The sequence below is a fragment of the Balaenoptera physalus genome (assembly GCF_965194825.1).
Source record: "Balaenoptera physalus genome assembly, chromosome: 6".
NCBI lineage: Eukaryota > Metazoa > Chordata > Mammalia > Artiodactyla > Balaenopteridae > Balaenoptera > Balaenoptera physalus.
In genome coordinates, this window is record NC_138885.1 from 58,093,975 (window position 1) to 58,114,461 (window position 20,487).

A 20,487-nucleotide genomic window follows, 5' to 3' on the forward strand; every position below is an offset into this window, starting at 1 on the left:
CATTGTCTCTGAGTATTCCCCAATGGGGGTACACAGGGTCAGTTTGAACATAACTAGCAAGGTTTTAACACTATTTCAGTTTTGTTGCAATCTTCCCTTTATGGGAAGGCTAACATTCCAATATTATTAACAATGCAAACCAATAAGACATGAAATGGCTTACTTATTGCTAACATTTATGCAAAACCACTTAAAATGTTAAAAAATATTAATCTCCTACCCTATGTAGCAATTAATGCTGCACAGATGATGACAATTGTTTTTTCCACTGGAAAATCACCAGCAATCCACATTCTCTTCTTCTGCTTAATTAACACAACTATATATATCCTTCAAAGTCACAGGAAACTGGTGTAATTGCTTTTGTAAGTTCAACCAGTCTCCAATGAAGAACAGATTGCTAAATTAAATGCAAGTAATTTGAAGCTTTAAAAAAAAAATCAGGAATATAGACATTCTTGCCCCTATACAGTATAAGGTGATACAAAGGTCAGGGAAAGAAAAGAAAAAGTAAGAATTCCTGGACCTGTCTTTGATTCTCTGTTGAGATATTAACTACATTTTAAAGACCATTTGTCAAGCAGACATCATGTTATATAAAACAATTATACTTTATAATCAGCCACAACATTGTTGTCAACATAGATGTGTGCTGAACTGATTTGGAATCAAAGACTCTGTGTGTGTGTGTGTGTGTGTGTGTGTGTGTGTGTAAAATAGCCCTAAAGTTTCTGAAAAGCAGAAGAAAATAAGGATTGCAGAAACAAGGTGGAAAATAATTCAAAAAATTTCTTACTTATTTACTTTTATCTAGAGAAGATAGAAGAGAGGACAGTGGGGAAGTGGGAAAAGATGAGGAGATACACACACACATACATACAATCCATCCTCATTATTTGTGGATTCTGTATTTATGAAATTGCCTACTTGCTAAAATTTATTTGTGACCCCAAAATCAATATTCTAGGCACTTTCCTGATCATTCTCAAACATATACATAAGAAGAGCAGTGAAAAATTTGAGTTGCTGGACACACATTCCTAGAAGAGGCTAAATAAGGTGATGTTCTGCCTTTCAGTTTCAGCTGTAAACTGTAAACAAGTGTCCTGTTTGTGGTATATTTAGTGGTGTATTTTTGCATTTTTGTGCTTTTTGTTGGTGCTTAACTATTTATAATGGTCCACAGGCATATCGCTGGAGTGCTGTCTAGTGTTCCCAAGAGCAAGAAGGTGGTGATGTGCCTCACAGAGAAAATATGAATGAGGTAAGCTTCATTTAAGTATGAATTATAAGCTGTGGGTTGTGAGTTCAATGTTAATGGGTCAACAATCTGAATTAAATCAGGCGTCTTTAAAGAGTAACACACATAAAACAAGGTTATGTATTGATCTGTTGACAAAAATGTTGCAACCAGAGGCTGGCAGGAACCTAGCCCTGTATATCTCTTAGGAGCAATGATTCAGTATTTGCTAACTCAGTTTTGCAGTGGCTTTAGAAACATAACTACTGCAAATAATAAGAATCAACTGTGAGTGTGTGTGTGTATATACAGTTGATTCTTATTTGCAGTGGTTATATTTGTATATATAGAGAGAAAGAGTGAGAGAGAAAAAGAGAATGAAAGAGCTATCTCATGTCTTGGATCAAGTGTGGATTGCTTATCTGGAGACCAAATCAAAGTGTGTAAATAAAAAGTAATAAGATTGGATGAACAAGTAGGTGTTTAACTCAGAGTGGAAAAATAATTAATTACAGTCTGTACAAAAAAAAGGGAACTTTGACCGTATGACTCTTTAACTCTTTTATTATACAGAGGGGGGATGTGGGGATGGGCATAGTGGTCAAAAGTAAGACTCCAGAGACCAATTGAAAGCTCAGCTCTCATCCTCTTAACTTCTGGGCCTCATTTCATTATCTGTAAGATGGGGATAATAATATGTCTCATAGGCTTGTAGTAAGAATTAAATAAGAAATCAAAGATTGTAGGAGAGTGTGTCATATATTAAAACATTCAATTAATAATGTAATTATGAGTAAGCAGACCCCAGGCTTATATTTACATAGAATCTTGCTGGTGGAAACCAGCCCCCATGTCCTCTTATCCCCAGCTCAGTGTTTTTTCATTGCACCTTTCTTGGGCCATTGAGACACCATTTGGACTGATTTACCCCTAGATGCTGTTATGATGGTTGGCAAGGAAAGGTTTGTGTTCCCAATGTATGCTTTCATAGCACAGAATACAGAGTTGAAGGAAAAGTAATGTAAGCAGTAGTTAAGAGGAAGAGGGATGTCTGCCTCAGTTTTCTCCTAAAAGCACATCATTTCCAAAGAAGAGAAGTAATTTCAATTACCTTGTATGTTATGGAGCAAAGGAAAGAGATAGCTTTGGGGATGGGGATTAGAGGAAGGAATGCTGGTTGGTTAGTTGTTTTTTGAAAGACACTAAGGCATGTTTATATATTAATGGAGATTTGTCCATAGACACCCAAAGACTGATTAAGTAACTTAATAAAGAAGGCTACTGGAATTAAAAAAGAAAAAAACGAAGAAGAGAAGTAAGAAATCATGCTAAGTTTTACTCATCCACTATGCAATCACCTGTGTTCATAAAATGGAATAGACTTTAATTCCCACCATGAGCATAAAGCAAACCAGTGTAAAAAGGAAGAGATTTGCCTTTTTTCTTTTTTTTAATGAAAAAAAGAAAAAAAAAAAAACCCCAGCATCCTCAGCCTCAGTTTCTTTATATACAAATGGGAATAATAATATCTATTCTATCAAATAATGTTAAAATCCCTAGAAAGTATTTATGATAGAATATTCCACCAAAGCTAGATATAGAGGTCTATCCAAAGTAAAATTAGTTAGGATTTAAGACAACTTATTTGATCTCACTTTTCACCACTACAGAAGCCTTAGAATGAAGTAAAATTACAGTGCATTACCTTTCATATCATATCTAAATGTACCTGCATAGAAATTCTTTTCAAGATGTTATTAATAATAATAAAAGAATCTATTACTTCACATGTCAGAGGGAACAATTCAGGATACAACTACTATTTTAGTATATTTAGCCAATCCTTTTTATCAGTGTGAGTGACTGGTACAGAGCTGGTGAATGAAATCTACAGATTTTATAACTTTACAGTTCGGATTAGACCAGATAACATTGAAGAGTACTTCAAAGAATGTTCCTTTTATTTTTTCCCTTCTCTCTCTCCAGGGGATTCTGGCAAAGGTTCATATTTTCATCTAGAGAAGCTTACCATTTAAAAAACATATATTTCTTTTTAAACCCATTCAGTTAGCTGCCCACATTTGTATTAAATACAAACTGTTTCATACAATTCTTTCTAGAAGCCAACGACGTGCCTGTAATATACCTCTCCATAATAGAGTCACTGAAAAAACGTGACTTATTTTACATTCTAAATCAAATAATGGTACATTTTAGCCATTTCTATTGCCTTTGACATAGGTATATTTCCATGAATAGGATGTATTTATTCCTTAGGAGTTGACTAACAAATAGTATTTTAGTCAAATAGTATTTGTTAATTTTAAAAAGTATTCCATCAAACAAAATAGCATTGTTGTTGTTGCGTTGCTGTTTTTTAGTTTCATACTCATACAGACTGGGGCATATCATGAAAGGAGACAGTAAGTTGCCCCAAGTGCATACTATTTATTATATATTTGAAGGTTCCGTTGTAGCTAATGAACTCTGAGCCATAAAAATTCACCTCATTGAATTTCAAAAATATTACAAATAGGTAAGGAGACGCTAAATAAATCATCAGATTTACTAAATTTAAATGTTTATTTTTATCCATTTGTAGAGTAAGATGCAGGCATTTCTCACCGTCAGTGTAGGGTTAATGTATGAGAAGACCATTAAACTCCCATCATTTAAACATGATAACTGCCCCACGTGTCTACATAATGTTTCAAAGCTATTTTTAAGGCATTTAAACTTTTCAATTTACACTAAGCATCCACCAAGAGATTTTCTATTAAATTTAGTACAATATTTTAAATGATCAGCGCAACTTGATTTTAAATAAATTCTAGAGTAAAAGTAATTTCTAAAGACATAACTTACATAATTTTCCTCAATGCATCACTGGTTCTGAATAGTGGCTTTCAAGTTTAAATCATTAAAAATCTTTTAGAATCCCCAGGCAGCTACGCTTTGTATAAATCTAGTGTACATTTTAAGGAGTTAATTGGTGCTAAAAATGACAAAATAAGTTTGGTATACTTACATGTTTCTGGTTGCCCCAAATAATTTAAAATAGCAAATGTTTCACAAAAGGTTGTACAAGCAACAAGTAAAGCACTAGAAAATTTTCAAATAAGAATTAGAATTATTCCTGTATCCTAATAAAATTTTTGATCTCCTAAGAATACTATTGGCTAGGATATTATTATGCCAACTAGTGCATCCTTGGGACATGGGATTTTGTGACTGGGAACTTGGGAATTTCACCTGGAAAGAGCAGATGATTATGGGGAATGATTGGCTGACTCAGTGAAGACAGAAAGCTGAGGTAGAACACAAAGGAGCTATTGATGGCTTTTGTCTGTGGAAGACAGAAGCCTAAGGGAAGGGTGACTGCTCTCTCTTAGTGTCATGGATGTCACATGATAGAAAGTTTTATGTTTGTTTCTGACATTAGGCAAACAAAAACCTTTTGAATGCTGAATTAGCCTCTTGTTTTGAGCCTGCGAGCTGCTACTCATTCCTATTGATGAGTACTGATCTGATTGCAGCCCTTTTATTTTTATGGTGTTAACTGCGCAGGGAATGTGGGTAGAAGGCCTGAGACAGGACCACCGACCTTATCCCTCCAGAGTTCACATAGCTTTTGGAGTTTTCCTTTTTTGGGGGGGGAGGGAGGAGGAAGGGGATGTCTCAGGAGCTTACCAATCTCTTTGCTTAAATGAACAATATGAGTTAGACCTTCTGAAAGCAGTTTAGCAAAAGACTCTTACTTTCTTTTCCCTCTGGAGAAGAATACAACACTATCACCACGATTCAGCTTTGCTTGTCTGGGTCTGTGCAAATTGTGAGGGAAAGAGAGTGCTTTGAGGGAGCCCTTCCTTTTCCCTTTGGTCCCTGTGATCTGTACTCACTTTAGGTTCTAGGCTCAAAATTCGATGACTTGGCAGGAAAAGATAAATCCATTTTGTAAAGACATGGTGAGGATTGTATTCTTGTTAAGGGAGTCATAGATTGAAAAAACTGAAGCCATTTTTAAAGCCCTTGATTATGGCAGACTTTTAAATATATACATTTACTTTGAATTAAAAGAATTCAGAGAAATGAGAATGATTTCTGCTTTCTATGGCCAGACTTTGAAGTGGAGAAATGTGGAACTAAAAGCAAATAGCATAACCTGTTTTAATCAAAAGGAGTCTAGCAAGAAACAATCAATTAAAGAACAGTCTGATTCTCTGAGACATCAATGTATGAAAATCTGTTAGACGCCAGATTGTGTCTCAAGACACATATGATGAACTGAACAAAATGACCTGCTAATAGCTTTTATGGGTAATAAATGCATCATGTTATTTGTAATTTTGCAGATGGTAAATCAAGCTAATATCGAAGCTGAAACAAGCTACTTGTTAAATATAGTTCAGAATGATCTCTGTTATTCAAAAACTGTATTGCAGAGAAAAGGAAGATGATTACTCCTTATATCTCTAATCATCTCAAATGGATAAACATTTCCATTCTGCCATGGAGGCATTTAAAATTTTAAATCCTTTGGAGAAAGCATGCCTGAAATAAAGTTAAGCTGAGAAACGCTAAGTTTATTTAGATTATGAGCAGGAACAAAAACGTAAAACCTGTGCTGAAATTGAAGTGTGACTTTATTGCATACAATGCACATTAGATATTTCCAATCAGCATTTGGAACACTGACCTGGCAAATTTGAACATTTGAGCCCAACACATATTAACAAATGAGGCGGGGGATGGACATGCCATTCATATTATAGACTCTTTTGAATAGTCTCATTTGCCTAAAGAACTCTTCAGCTTCAATTTTGTTCTCTTTGTTGTTATTGTTGTTGTTATAAGATCTATGGTAGATAGCAACACAGTTCTTGGGAGGATGGGGAGGTTAGGAAAAGAGGAGCCAGGACAATGGTCCAAGAAATCACTTCTATAGGGAAAAAAAAATAGGAAAAAAAAAGACTGACTGCCCATGATATACAAAGGGAAAGTCAGTCAAATGAAAGGAAAAGTTAACTTTGTAGATGGACAGGTCAGATATTTGAATCCCAAAATGGGCTCTTTCTATGTTTGAGCTGGTTATTATTAACCTTAGATCATTTTGTTTGCCATCTGTAATATATGTCATGTAAGTAAGATCAGTTCTGTGTGTATTTATTTATTTATTTATGTTTGCATGCAGGAAAAGCTTTATTAAGTCACGGAACTGTTATAATTTTTTTAAACTACAGTGTAGATTACTTAAACATTTTAAATGACTTAGGAAACAATTGGCATATATTTAGTAAGCAAGTTCTACTTTCACAATTTTCTCTGCTCCCACCCTCAATGCTCAGCTATAGAACATTCATTTACTTATCATGTTTAGTATCTCTGTCTCACAGTCATCTGTCAGAGCTTTTGTTGCAAAAACATGTCTCTTAACAATTAAATACACAATGGGAAGATATGATCAGACATTTACAGGACTTGAAATGTTTAAGAATAATACACAATAATAGGATTACAAGAAGGGCAGTGACATCTTTCAATTCATTTTGCTATTTCCATTCTCTTTTTTAAACATTAATGTCTAAAGTCCGTCCAAGTCCCATCCTTTAAAATGCATCCTGTTCCTTTTTCCTCTCCTCCTCCAATGTCCATATTTTAACAATTCGAGTTCTCTTGCCTGGGGAAAAGAAAACTTACTAACTCACAAGGGACATTTATTGACATTTAATTGTTACAACCCAAACCACAGCACAAAAGTCAGTCATGTACAGGTGACACAGCACAGTGGGGTCTGTCCATGTTTTCAGCACACTGAAGGAGAAGAGGGTCGGGCTCCTTACGGCTAAGGGTTCACATGATGATGCACTTGCCCAGCAGCTTCTCGGCGGTCTTGGGGATCTGGGATTTCTTCTAGGGAGGCTGGGCGCCGGCGGCGGCGGCGGGCTTCTTCTCGAAGTTGATCAGCATCTGGAACAGCTCCTGCACATTGATATTCATCTTGGCGGAGGTCTCTAAGAAGGGGCAATTCCACTCCGACGCGTAGGCAGCACCTTCCTTCTCGCTCACCTCCCGGTGGCTCTCGTCGCGCTTGTTGCCCACCAGGATGATGGCGCACTTCTGCGGGTTGTTGCCTTTGAGTTGACGGATCAGCTCATAGAGGGGCTTCAGCTCCTCCAGGGTTTGCTTCTTGGTGACGGAGTAGACCAGGATGAAGGCGTGACCCCTGGCAATGGCGAGGCGCTGCAGGCCCCGGTAGCGGCGGCCGCCGGTGGTGTCGGGGATGTGCAGCGCGCCCGCCTTGTGGCTGCAGCCCAGCGCCTGGAGGTGGGTATCGTCGATGGTCGGCAGATACGCCTCACGGAAGTTGCCGCGCGCACCCACCTCTGCACCAGTGCGCCCTTGCCCACGCCGGCCGAGCCGAGCACCACCACGCGGAAGTCTCTGCTCCTCCTCTGGGGCAGGCAGGTACGGATGACGGTCACGGTAGGCAGAGGCCGCAGCCGCTTCATCAGCCGTTCCTTGAGGCCAAAGCAGGAGCTGCCCGTTGTCGGGTGTTGGCGGGGAGATGCGTGCACACTTTCTCTGGCACTTGGCCAGCAGTGAGGGAAACCTTATAAAGAAAGGAGGACACCAGATAAAACTCCAGCAGCCCCTAGCCCACACACATCCTGCAGTATCTTCTCTTTTTTCCATCCAAGGCTGATCTGTGTATTTATTTTTAAAGAAGGGTAATCTCAGATATAAATATAGAAAATCTCTAAGAAGGTTTATTTTTAAGTAAATGTAATTTAAGGTGTATTTATATGTTTTTTCGGATACATTTATGTTTTCATATATATACATATGCATACACATATGCATATATACAGACATATGTATACGTATTAAAATTTTATGGACTGCAAATTACATTGCAATTCTAGGAAACCACAGTAACTTGTTTCTTAAGTAAAAAAATATGTTTTATTTTTCTTTAAGGAGGTTATATATGTCCAATGAAGTCATAATTCTAGTATTAGGTGGAATCAGGGATCTAGAGTCTTTACAAATCAGATGAATTTTAGTTTTAGATTTACCTGTTACCTGGAACATCTAGAGAAAATTCTATCAATGCCTTAAATTTCTAACTTTTTAACAGTAACAAAATGTTAGCTATTTATCAGTTCTCTGTGATATGACTTTGAGGACAGTGACAGTGACAGCAGTCCTATCTTTTAGTGATTAAAGAAAAAAAAGGATAAAATATCACTTGTTGAAGGAACAGATGTTTACAATCCATTAACATTCATTAATTCACTGTAGAATCAGAAATTTATAATAAAACTAATCCTAGGCCAAATTATGAAGCTGGGTATTATTACAATCAGCAGTTCTCAAAATTCCCCTATGTAGTCCTTTTCACAGAGATTTCTGGTGTCCTTCCTAGTTCCCCACCTCTGTCTTCCCCATTTATTCAGTTAATTCAATCACTATAAAAAGGCATGTATAAGACAATATCTCTGCATTTTCTAGGATGTTTTCAGCTTAAAGTAACAGAAAATACAACTGAAAGTGGCCTAATCAACAAGGACATTTATTATTTCACATAACAAAATGTCCAAAGGGAGGTCACTTCCAAGTTTTATTGGTCATCTCAACATTAGCAATCTAAGATCTGTCTTGTGCTGTCCACCAAAATAATTTTAATGTTAAAATCAAATTATAAAATATATTTATTAACACATATTTTATATCTTGCTATACAATTAAGGAAATCATATTTCAATCAAATATGCAAGGATGTAATTCTTTCTCACTTTTCTTTGGTCTAAATGCTTCTCACTGTCAAGAAATATTCCAAGATAGATGATGGGAAGCAGCAGATTTAACACATGTTAATTGGTGATTCTATGATGCTAGATAATAATTATACCTATTTTTGCTGTGTTGAGACAGGATAGAGGTGCTGACAGAGTTGGGGAATTGTAGGATGGTGGGCAGCACCAAAACTGGAGGAACTCTGACATTTATTCCTACAAAATATGTCCAGTAAAGGGTATTTTAAGGGGGTAGTTCTGCAGTCAACTCTAATAAGAAAGAGAAAATCAGAAAGTGGTGAGAATGTGGTCATGGTATGGAGTTCTTATTTCTTAGCAAGATCAGGCACAAGTATCTGGAAATCTTGGTTAGAAAAATGCATTGAAAATGTCATGCAGTATATGTTGGACTCCTCACATGAGCAACCTACTTTCCTGGATCATGGGGCATAATTAAATACTGCAGAGTATAAAACTCATATGGAATCAGAAAAGACCCCCAATAGCCAAAGCAATCTTGAGAAGGAAGAACAAAGCTGTAGGCATCACACTTCCTGATTACAAAGCTTTGGTAGTCAAAACAGTATGATGTTGGAATAAAAAGACACATAAATCAATGGAACAGAATAGAGAGCCCAGAAATAAACTCACACATATATGGTCAATTAATTGTCAACAAAGGCACCAAGAATATAAAATGGGGAAAGGATAATCTCTTCAATAAATGGTGTTGGGAAAACTGGATATTCACATGCAAAAGAATGAAACTGGACCTTACATCATACACAAAAATCAAGTCAAAATGGATTAAAGACTTGGACATGAGACCAAAAACCATAAAACTCCTAAGAAAACACATAGGGAAAAACCTCCTTGACATTAGTCTTGGCAGTGACTTTTTGGATCTGACAGCAAAAACAAAGGCAACAAAAGCAAAAATAAACAAGTGGTACTATATCAAACTAAAAAGCTTCTGTACAGCAAAGGAAACCATTAACAAAATGAAAAGGCAACCTATGGAAAGAGAAAAAATATTTGCAAACCACAAATCTGATAAGGGATTAATATTTCAAATTATACAAGGAATTCATACAACTCAATAACAAAAAACAAACAACTCAGTTTAGAAGTGGGCAAAGGTCTTAAATTAGGCAGTTTTCCAAAGAAGACATACAAATGGCCAACAGGATTTTTGGTGACTTTGCAGCTCGGGAGATCCTGGCCCAGCTGAGTACATCAGATCCCATTATCCTCCCAGCCCTTTGTACCCCCCCCACAAGCCCCTTAATAAAATGGTTTGATCCAAAAACAAAACAAAAAGCAAATGGGCAACTGGTGCTCAACATCACTAACCATCAGGGAAATGCAAATAAAAACTACAATGAGATATCACCTCACACCTGTTAGGATGCGTATTATCAAAATGACAAGAGATAACAAATGCTGGTGAGGATATGGAGAAGAGGGAACCCTGTGCCCTGTTAGTGGGAATGTAAATTGGTGCAGCCACTATGGAAAGCAGAATGGAGGTTCCTCAAGAAATTAATAACAGAACTACCATATGATCCAGCAATCCCACTTCTGGGTATATATCCAAAGGAAATAAAATAATTATCTGAAGAGATATCTTTACTCCCATGTTCATTGCAGCATTATTCACTATATCCAAGGTTTTGAAACAACCTAAGCTATTGACAGATGAATAAAGAAAATATAAATGCCATTATATGTATATAATAGAATATTATTCAGCTTTTAAAAAGGAGGAAATCCTGTTATTTGTGATAACATGGATGAAGTAAACCTGGAGGATATCATGCTAAGTGAAATAAGCCAGGCAGAGAAAAACAAATACTTCATTCTATCACTTATATGGGGAATCTAAAAGAAAGAGAGTGAGAGAAAGACAAAGAAAGAATGAAAGAAAGAGGAAAGGAGGGAGGGAGGAAGAGAGGAAGGAAGGAAGCAAGGAAGGAAGGAAGGAAGGAGGGAAGGAAGGGACAAACTCATAGAAACAAAGAGCAGAATAATGGTTGCCAGGGGCTGGGAACAGTGCGGGGAAGGCGGAGTGGTTGGTAAAAGATACAAACTCTCAGTTATAAGATGAATAAGGCCTGAGAATCTAATGTATAACATGGTGATTATCATTGATAGCACTGTATTGTATAATTGAAATTCCCTGAAAGAAGAATTTACGTTTTCTCACCAAAATACAAACAAAAAACAGATAAGTAGATATGTGAGGCGATGGATATATTAAGTTTTTATGAGATTTCTTTCACAATGTATACACATTTCAAATAGTCACATTACACACTTTGAATATATTGCAATTACAATTTATTTGTCAGTTTTACCTCAATAAAGCTAAAAAAAATACTCCACAGTAAACCAAACCTGGAATGTCCACTGAGCTCTCTTGACAAGCTCTGTCAAGACATGTAGATATCCAGATAGTTATTCTTCTGATTGATAATAAAAATGTTTATTTTTATTTGTGTTTCTGACAAACAACTTTCTACTTTGGTAAGCCACTTTATTTATTTGGCTCTATCTGCCTGTGGATATTCATTCCTCCAGCCAGCCACAAAGGAACAACTATGCATGAATACATATTCTATGTTGAAAAATTACATCATTTGCTAAAAATGCTTCTTTCAGACACATCAAGAAAAGAAAAAAGTGAATTGGAAGATATTCGTAAACCTTTAAGTCAACAACTTAATGTGATAAATCCATTGATAAGCCATTGGATCATGTATAAAGGTGACAGAGGAGAAAAGTAAATATGATAAGATGAACAAAGAAAGAAAGGTTTAGCATAGAGAATTTTGTTAGCAAGCTCTTCTTTTAAGACATCTTAAAACGCTTAATGGCCTTGACCTGCATCAGTACCTTGGCTCTACTTTTCTGTTCCTTTCTCATGTCTGTGTACAATCCATGCTTTTTCTTCTATTTACATATCTAGTGCTATGGCATGGAAAAGAATCTTCTCCAGGGGCCAAAGAACTGCTGTGGTTCACAGTAGACCTTGATTCTGCTTCTAGCTCCTCTATTCATACTGGAGATATTATTCCAATGCTGATTCAGATTTCTCTTAAAAATGCAGTGAAAAAAAAATGCAGTGAAGCTAAAATGTTTCAAACATCATAGTGCTATTACTGTTTTTGGTAACAGCGCTAATAGTTGTGCAGGTAATGCTACTGTATTGTGCCATCTCCTTATAATGTAGTTTGTTAAAAGTTGGAGTTCAACCTGAGATATGTCCATGGCTTTAGTTTCTCCAATAAGATTTAAACAGAAGGACCTCATTATACACCGGTCTCATTTCTAAGACCAATTCACATCATGGAGTCTGAGGGCTATTATATGGGAGGCTCCATGTTATTAGCAGATCATTTATCACTGGGGTAAAAGTACTTACGAGGCATCTTACTAATCCTTCCAACATTTATGAGATATTTGTTATGAGTTATTAGCAATGAACAATGAATAAATGAGCTTTTGACAAAAACATGAAAAACCTTCCAACTTTTGTCTCTTTCTTCTAACATCTTGAGGTTTTGCTGTCACTGGCTGATGTGGAGGTAACCTATTTACACAGAATCAAACTTGTTGACATTTAAGTGTTAAAAAAAAACACGATCTAAGCAGTAGAAAGAATATAGGAATGACATTCACAGATATTTCCAGCTGTCAACAAGTCAGGTTTCTTACTAACTGTAAGCCCTTGAAGTATTATGTTCTTTGGATAGAGTGAGAAATACTGTTACTTCAGGTGTTTTTTATTTTATTTTTTTTTTTGTATCCATATAGTTGTCTGTACTAATTAGCAAAATATCATGAGTCTTTCTACTTCTCCCATCTCTGATGTGCCTGATTCTCCTTTTAAACAATAGCAGAAAAGAATTTCTCATGCATTTGGCAGAAAAATGGAATAGACTGATCATTCACACAAAACCAAGGAAGGATACCACCATCCCATAAGAAAGAATTTAATGAAAGATATATTTTTAGTAAGTAGGTAAGTAGTAGCACGAACTGTAAAATATTCTTAAATATAACCATGGGAACAAAAGATTAAACAGAAGCACCACATTCCTTTTATCTTCTTGAGGAAAACGTAACTTCTCTTGTGGACACTGAATGAAGAAACCCTCACTGTACAGCACCCACCTTATGTAAGTGACCACTCTGTTACTGGGATGACTGGGACTGTATCCATCTCCTTGCGTCTCCTTTTCTAAGATGATTTAAAGGCAAAAAAGGCAAGACGTGCAGAGGAGTTAAAACCACATCCCTCTTTCTTCTAAGTACTAACTTTACTGAGAAAGGGGTCCCTACGCTATCCATTTAATTATCATTGTGGGAAGGGATGCAATTACTTGCTAAAAAGAAAATTGTACAATATAGTGATTAAGCATATTGAGCTAACCAGCCCAATCTCTGGTCTTAGCTCCACCACTTACTAATTGTATAACCTTGGCAAATTTGTTGATTTTCTGTTGCCTCAGTTTTCACATCTGTAAAATGAGGGTTATAAAAGCACCTACTCTATGGTTGTTGTGGGGATTAAATGTATTAATATGTAAAGCACTAAGAACAATGTCTGGTGCATACTAATCACGATTTTGCTTACTACTCTTGCTATTCCTTCCTTGTCCTTGTCTCACCCTTCTAACTGCTTCAAATAATTTTGGAAGGTGTCAACTTCCAGATTTTTGAAGAAGTTAATCAATGGTATGATTGTGTGTCACCCTGGAAACTTGAAAGAGATAGGTTTAAGACCAGAGATACGATATATTGTTTTATGGAGGATTTAGCACTTTGAGGATGCATGTGATTGGAGGACTTCTGAGTAATTCCCGACACTCCAAATCTCTCTTTTACTATCTATTGGAGTATGAGTTACCTATGCATATGCTAATATGTGCATGGTGCAGTAAATTTCTCCAAAACTTAGCAACTTAAAACACCATGTTTTAAAACTTTCAATTTCTGTGGGCATAGCTTAGCTGGGTGCTTCTGGCTCAAGCTCCCTGATGAATCTATAGTCTGTTAGTAGGGCTGTGGTCTCATCTGAACGCATGACCGAGGAGGGATCTACTTCTTAGCTCACTTACATGGTCAGCTACAATTTCTCAAGGCAATCCTTTGGAAAGACCTATGTGTAAGTACCCAAGGCTTTCTGACAACCACATTCACTTTATAGGTCAAAGTAAAGAATTTCCAATTGAATATTAGGCTTTTATGTTCTTCAGGCCATTCTATGACTGAAATTTGTCCTGTGATAATTCACACTGACTGGCACTCATGAGGGAACTGGCTGTTTAGTCTGTCTTCATTCTTCCTCTCATCTTTCTTCCTCATCTACTTCCCTCAAGCACCTAATTTATTTCACTATGCACAGCAACTAAACAATCTCCAGTGGTTATTTCCATTCTGACCATTGCATAACCCAATTCATTAATATGCTCTGTAAGATCAGAAGATCTACTTAATGGAACTCTACCCCCCTGGAAAACCATTATTGTTTTAAATAGCAATTACTTTTCTTCCAGTGTGTTCAAATTTACTTAAGGTTTTTAAGTTCTTGTTAGGTTTTACCTTTGGGATTTCTGTGGTTCTAGAGCTGAGAAAGTTGGCTGTGAGCTGATTCAGTTTTTAATTGTTATAAAGAGTTTTAACTAAGCTGCCTATCTCCTGTCTGTTTATAATGTTGTGGAGCTGCAAGCATAAGGTTTCTTAAGTTTTTATTTTTGCAAAATGTTCTTGTCAATTTCATGTCTCCAAAACACTTGAAATGTGAACAGCTGAGTTTATATCAGACACATGATTTTGAATACAAGTAGGATGAACAAGGATTAAAGAGAATGTCCTGATATTTTGTCATATTCTCTGGGCTCATTTAGTTATATATCTATAGGTACTCTCAGCCTTTATTGTTCTTTTTACCCTAACCGTTGTCCTGTGTGGCTAAAGTTGTAATTTTTGTCAACTTCTCTCTTTTAATTCATTTATTGTTTCATTAAGTTTAAAATATATAGTATCTCTTTCAGTACTGTAATTGCAAATTGGAAATTACAGTAAGAGAGTTTAACTCATTCTGCTCAAGACTTACATAACTCCACCCTACATTTAATAAATGTTTTGAGGCAATATTTCTTTGTTTTGAAATTTTTACATTACGGTATTCATAGAAAGAAAAAGGCAAATAAAAATTCTTTAAAGCAACCATACACATAGAAGAACAGAAGGGATAAACAAAGCAAATGTATTATTTATCAATAGAAAAATTAGTATTAACATGTGAGATAGGAATAAAACAATTTGCAAAAATTGGTCGTAATATCACCAAGAATGCTATAAACTCTCAGGTTCTTAATCATATTTTCACAACAAAACAAAGTTAAATATCCTACATATTTCAAATAACATTAATCATTACACTGCTTTTCTGAGTGCTTTTCTGAGCATAGGGATTAATGTAAACTTTTATTTTCAGCTTTTCTGACTATCCATACTACTTTTTAAATTTATAAAGTCAAATAGATTTTATAATTCTAACTTTTAAAAATAGCAATAACGACCTAAATTCGACTTCCCTTGTTGACAGTGTACTTAATTCAAATACTACAAATATTTTTAAATTCAAAAGGAAAAAATAAGAGCAAAGGGCAGGGTAATGTACTAAATTACCTGAGAGGAAAAAAAAAATTGGGGGGAATTCGTGTTCACACTAACCATTTGAAAATCAGGACAAAAGTGATGGCCTGAGCTCTTTGCCAGACAGTGTCTTCTTCAGAAAATGTTAATAACATTCCATTTTTAAAGTAACTTTTTCTTTTGACAGTCACTGAGCTGTACACTTAGATGGTAACCTTTAGATGCCATCAAGGAAATGTTGAGAAAGTTCTAGGTTTAATAAGAAAAAAAGATTATTATTGACACCTTTCATTCTATTTCAACCCAAAACATGGAGTAGGATTTCCACTCAGTGAAGTTCTTTCTTTACACATTGATTCTTTCCCCCCCACTTGAAACACACCTCACTCAATGCTCCTGGATACTTTCTGGGAACAGTGCAGGGAGGTTGGCTAGCAATAGGGTAATGTTTCTTGGATGAGGCTTATATCCCATTTTTGTATTTTCCTACTCATGGCCACAGGAAAACTGAGAATAAATATGCTGACCTAGATGAAAAATTGAATTTAGCATCATAAGGTAATCTACCAAAACTCACTGCCCAGAAAGTAGTGTGATCAGAACTTCAACCCCCAGGTGACTTTTTGATATACAGGGGCCAATATCATGAGCTGAGTATATGCACATGTATCAACTTAGAGAGTTATTGGCAGACATCGGAATAGCTCACAGATTTGAAACAAGAGGACCTTAGGGACTGGACTGGAGGATGGGCCACTGCTAGAATTCTCTCCTCAGATGTCTCCCATTCCTTCTGTTTCTGCTCCTCTCTGGGTGCTAGTGTAGTGGTCACTGGTGTCTCTGGAGTCACATCTTAATAGCTCTCTAACCTGAGAGAAAGAAGAAGCTTTTCACTGCCATCTCCAACATGAGCAACTTTGGAAGGACACAGAATGATACTATAAGTAATAATAGTTTATTTCAGGCACTGTGCTAAGAACTTTACACTCTACAAAACTCCTAAGAGAAAGTTATTTTTATCTCCATTAATTTTTAACAAAAAAGAAAACAGGCTTAGAGAGGTCAGGGAACTTGCTCAAGGTCCAATCGTCAGGAGGTGGTTGTGCTGCTTTTCCCAATTAAGGTAGTGTGACAAAAGATACCCTCCCTCTAATAACTACTCCATATATACTGTTACCTATTGGCCTGACTTGGGTCTCATGCCCACCGGTGAACGAACTGCTATGGCTAGGATGATGTTATCCTACTGGTTCAGCCTGGGTCTAGTGCCCAGACCTACAGTCAGGGGACTGAATTCTGTTACAGAAAGAACTGACCACCTCAAGACTTTCCTGAAACTATACCTGCAGTGAATAGGGGAGCTGACTAGGAACCTAGCTCTGCCAGAGCCCAGACTCTTCCCTTACCTATTCAACTTCATAATAATACTGTATATTGCTATCTCATTCTACAGATGAGAAAATCAACATGGTGAAGTCAAAATATATCCAAATTAATGTGGCCAGAAATAGGGGGAAAGAAAACTTGATGGTAGCTCTGTCTGTTCTTTGATCCAGTGTTTTGTCCACCCAGCTATTCGGCTCCATGGTGGTAGGTTATGGAGTGTTTTCATTATACTTATTTCTAAAGACAGTTGGTCTAAAGCCCCTCACCATGCAGAGAGGTGAAAAAGTACAAGGTACAGTGGTAAAGTCAACTGTGTCTTTAGTTTCTGTATTAGTTTGATAAGGTTGCTGTAACAAAGTACCATAAAGTGGGTGTCTTAACAAATTTATTGTATTATAGTTTTGGAGGCTGGAATTCTGAGCTTAAGGAGTAAATAAGCAGGGCTGGTTTCTTCTGAAGGCTGTGAGGGAGACTCTGTTCTATGCCTCTTTCCTAGCTCCTGGTGGTTTGATCTTTGGCATTCTTTGGCTTGTAGATGCATTGCCCTGATCTCTGCCTTCACGTTCACATGATGTTTTCTCTGTGTGGGTGTATCTTTGTGTGCATGTATGTGTCCCAGTTTCCCCCTTTTATAAGCACACTGGTCATATTGGATGGGGGTGTGGTCCATGCTATCCCAATATGACCTCAACTTAATCAACTACAGCTACTACAGCCCTATTTCTAGAAAGGTCACATTTTGACATACTGAGGGGCTAGGACTTCAACGTATGAATTTCGGGGGGGACACAATTCAACCTGTAGCAGTTTCTCTGGTAAGAAAGAAACTAAAGGAAACATACATAGCTTTTCTACTAAGGAAGACTTTCATTGGCCTTTTTATTTAAGCTAAAGAAAGAAACAGTTAGAAAACTAGCCTCAGTGGGTAGTCTGGAGGAAAGTTAGGAAAATGGGGTGGGATGAAAGAAGAGAGGGATAGTCAATAAAGGGGATGGAAAGTAACAAAAGCATACTGAGGTGGCCAAGGCAGCCTTTTGAAAAGCTTTGAATCAACTTGTTGTTAATTGGTTCTGATCCAAAATGCCATCGAGATTGTAGAAAGTAGGTGGTATAGCCAAAGCAACAGGTGTGAGAAGTCAACTTTGGCCTCACTATTGAAGATTAATCATTGAAGGAGGTGGTAAAAACATTAGGAGAAAGAGAAGAAGCCAGAGATGAAAGATTAGAATGCAGAGTCATTCTTGAATTCATCAGAAGGGTTAGCATCATTATGAATAACGTCTTTGGAGCTACTTTTGTTCAGCAAACCACTTCTGAATATTTAAAATGCAATTAGTGATTTAGTTTTTCGATATGCATTTCCTGGAAGCCAATTGGATCTAATAAGCGCTGCCCAAAAACATTTTCTTTAGAATTTATAACTAATGATGATCCATATAATGTAAACTGAAGCCTCATTACTCATGGGGTTCTTAAATGAGCTAATATATGCAACACGCTTAGAATAGTGCCTGGCACATAGCAATGATATGCAAGTGTTTACTAGTATTATTAGGTGACTTTTTAAAAATTAATTAATTTATTCATTTATGGCTGCGTTGGGTCTTTGTGGCTGCGCGTGGGTTTTCTCCAGTTGCAGCGAGTGGAGGCTACTCTTTGCTGTGGTGCGCGGGCTTCTCACCGAGGTGGCTTCTCTTGTTGGGAAGCATGGGTTCTAGGCACGCGGGCTTCAGTAGTGTGGCTCGCAGGTTCTAGAGCGCAGGCTCAGTAGTTGTGGCGCACGGGCTTGGTTGCTCCGCGGCATGTGGGATCTTCCCCGACCAGGGCTCGAACTCGGGTACCCTGCATTGGCAGGCAGATTCTCAACAACTGCACCACCAGGAAAGTCCCTATTAGGTGACTTTTAATCCCGCATAGGATGAGGGAAATAGAACAAAGTGTAAATGGGCTAGATAGAGTAGGTTTGCTCAAGCTCCTGCCACATTAATGAATTTACTTTCAGATGCTCCTCTGATTGTCACTGAGATAGTGTAGTGTTGAAAAAAAATCTCCATATTCATGTATAAAAAATAAAAAGAAGCAGTCTTTATGCTCTCCATTCATTCATTCATTCATTCATTCAACATACAATTGACAAATTAGATGCTTAGTATTTTTAGCTTTCTAAAACTATTTAGTAGTGAATCACTAAAAGTTATCAAAAAACAACAAAAAATCTAATGGCATAAAACAGTTTGAAATGTTTTGGTAATTGAAAAGATAAAATATTGATAATTTTAATTGATATTAATTTTGAATAGATAATTTTGCATCTTGGTCAATTACCATGAGAAAGCATATTAAATAATTTTGGAATATCTAAGCTTAAGCCAATGTACTATTGTGATACAATGTATATTACATATAGGTATATGTAAGTTCTTAGGGCTGTACTGTAATTCATAAGGAGGTTGCAAATGAAGTATAAGGCATGTTTCCTGTTATTGCTATTAATCACTTTTAGCATTCTTGTGTAATGATTTTACTGGAAGTTTTATATCAAGCCTCAAATACTCATTTGTATAATTTTAGTATAATTCTGTTTTTAGTATAATTTTAGTATAATTTTGTGTTCTTTGTCCATCTTGGGTGCTCAGTGAATATTGTTAATATTGCTACGTTTGTTTTTTATGTAGTTATAGATGTCTACAGTTTAACCATTAATATGTATATTTTAAAGACATCTTTAAAAGGCTGTGTACCAAGGCATCCAACACTTATAAAGTCATACCCACAAGAATTATTACTAAATCTATGTTACATTTCTCTGCCTCCTTATACCTGATTTTATATGGTGGCCTCTATAAGTGTCCAAAACTAATATTGAGATCCTGCAGTAGTTTTCCACCTGGCTATACACTGGAATCATCTGAGATGCTTAAATTTTTCTACGATGACCAGGGTCCATCTCAGACCAAATTAAGTCAGAATCTCTGACAAACAGCCCTATTCGTTGGCATGTTTAGCAGTTTTGTGGGTGATCCTAATGTGTAACTAGGTTGGAAATCTCATAAATATTATCCTGCTTTTAAGAGTAAATAAAGTATAATATGAAAGACTTGAACATTCAAATATAAGGTGGCTTACTTATGTGAGGGATACATTTTGGCAAAATTTTTTACTTTCCGTACTTTAGGCATATATGGCAACAAAGCAGTTCTTTGGTACAGTGGGGAATATAGGAAGTCATAAAACTAATGAACCTACAATCAAGTCAAAGAAAAATGTATCAACCAACACAAAAGAATAAATTCTTAGGTCAATTTGCTCTTCCACTGCCATTTGTGCTCTCTCTCTCTCTCCTCTCTCTCCCTTTCTCTTTCTCTATTTGACTCTGACTTTTGCTACCACGGCAAGAAA

At 36.6% G+C, this 20,487-nt stretch overlaps 1 long non-coding RNA gene and 1 pseudogene across 2 annotated transcripts in view; one reads left to right on the forward strand and one right to left on the reverse strand.

The window, feature by feature from the left end:
• Positions 1-856: 856 nt before the first annotated feature.
• LOC309662441 overlaps positions 857-20,487 on the forward strand; it is a 195,813-nt gene continuing 176,182 nt past the window's right edge. Inside the window, exon 1 of the long non-coding RNA XR_014264684.1 lies at positions 857-1,264. This is a non-coding gene — a long non-coding RNA (uncharacterized lncRNA). The remainder of the gene's footprint in view (positions 1,265-20,487) is intronic.
• LOC309662396 (GTP-binding protein Di-Ras3 pseudogene) lies at positions 5,866-7,831 on the reverse strand (annotated as a pseudogene). The gene has a single exon. The product of its transcript is annotated as a GTP-binding protein Di-Ras3 pseudogene (transcript).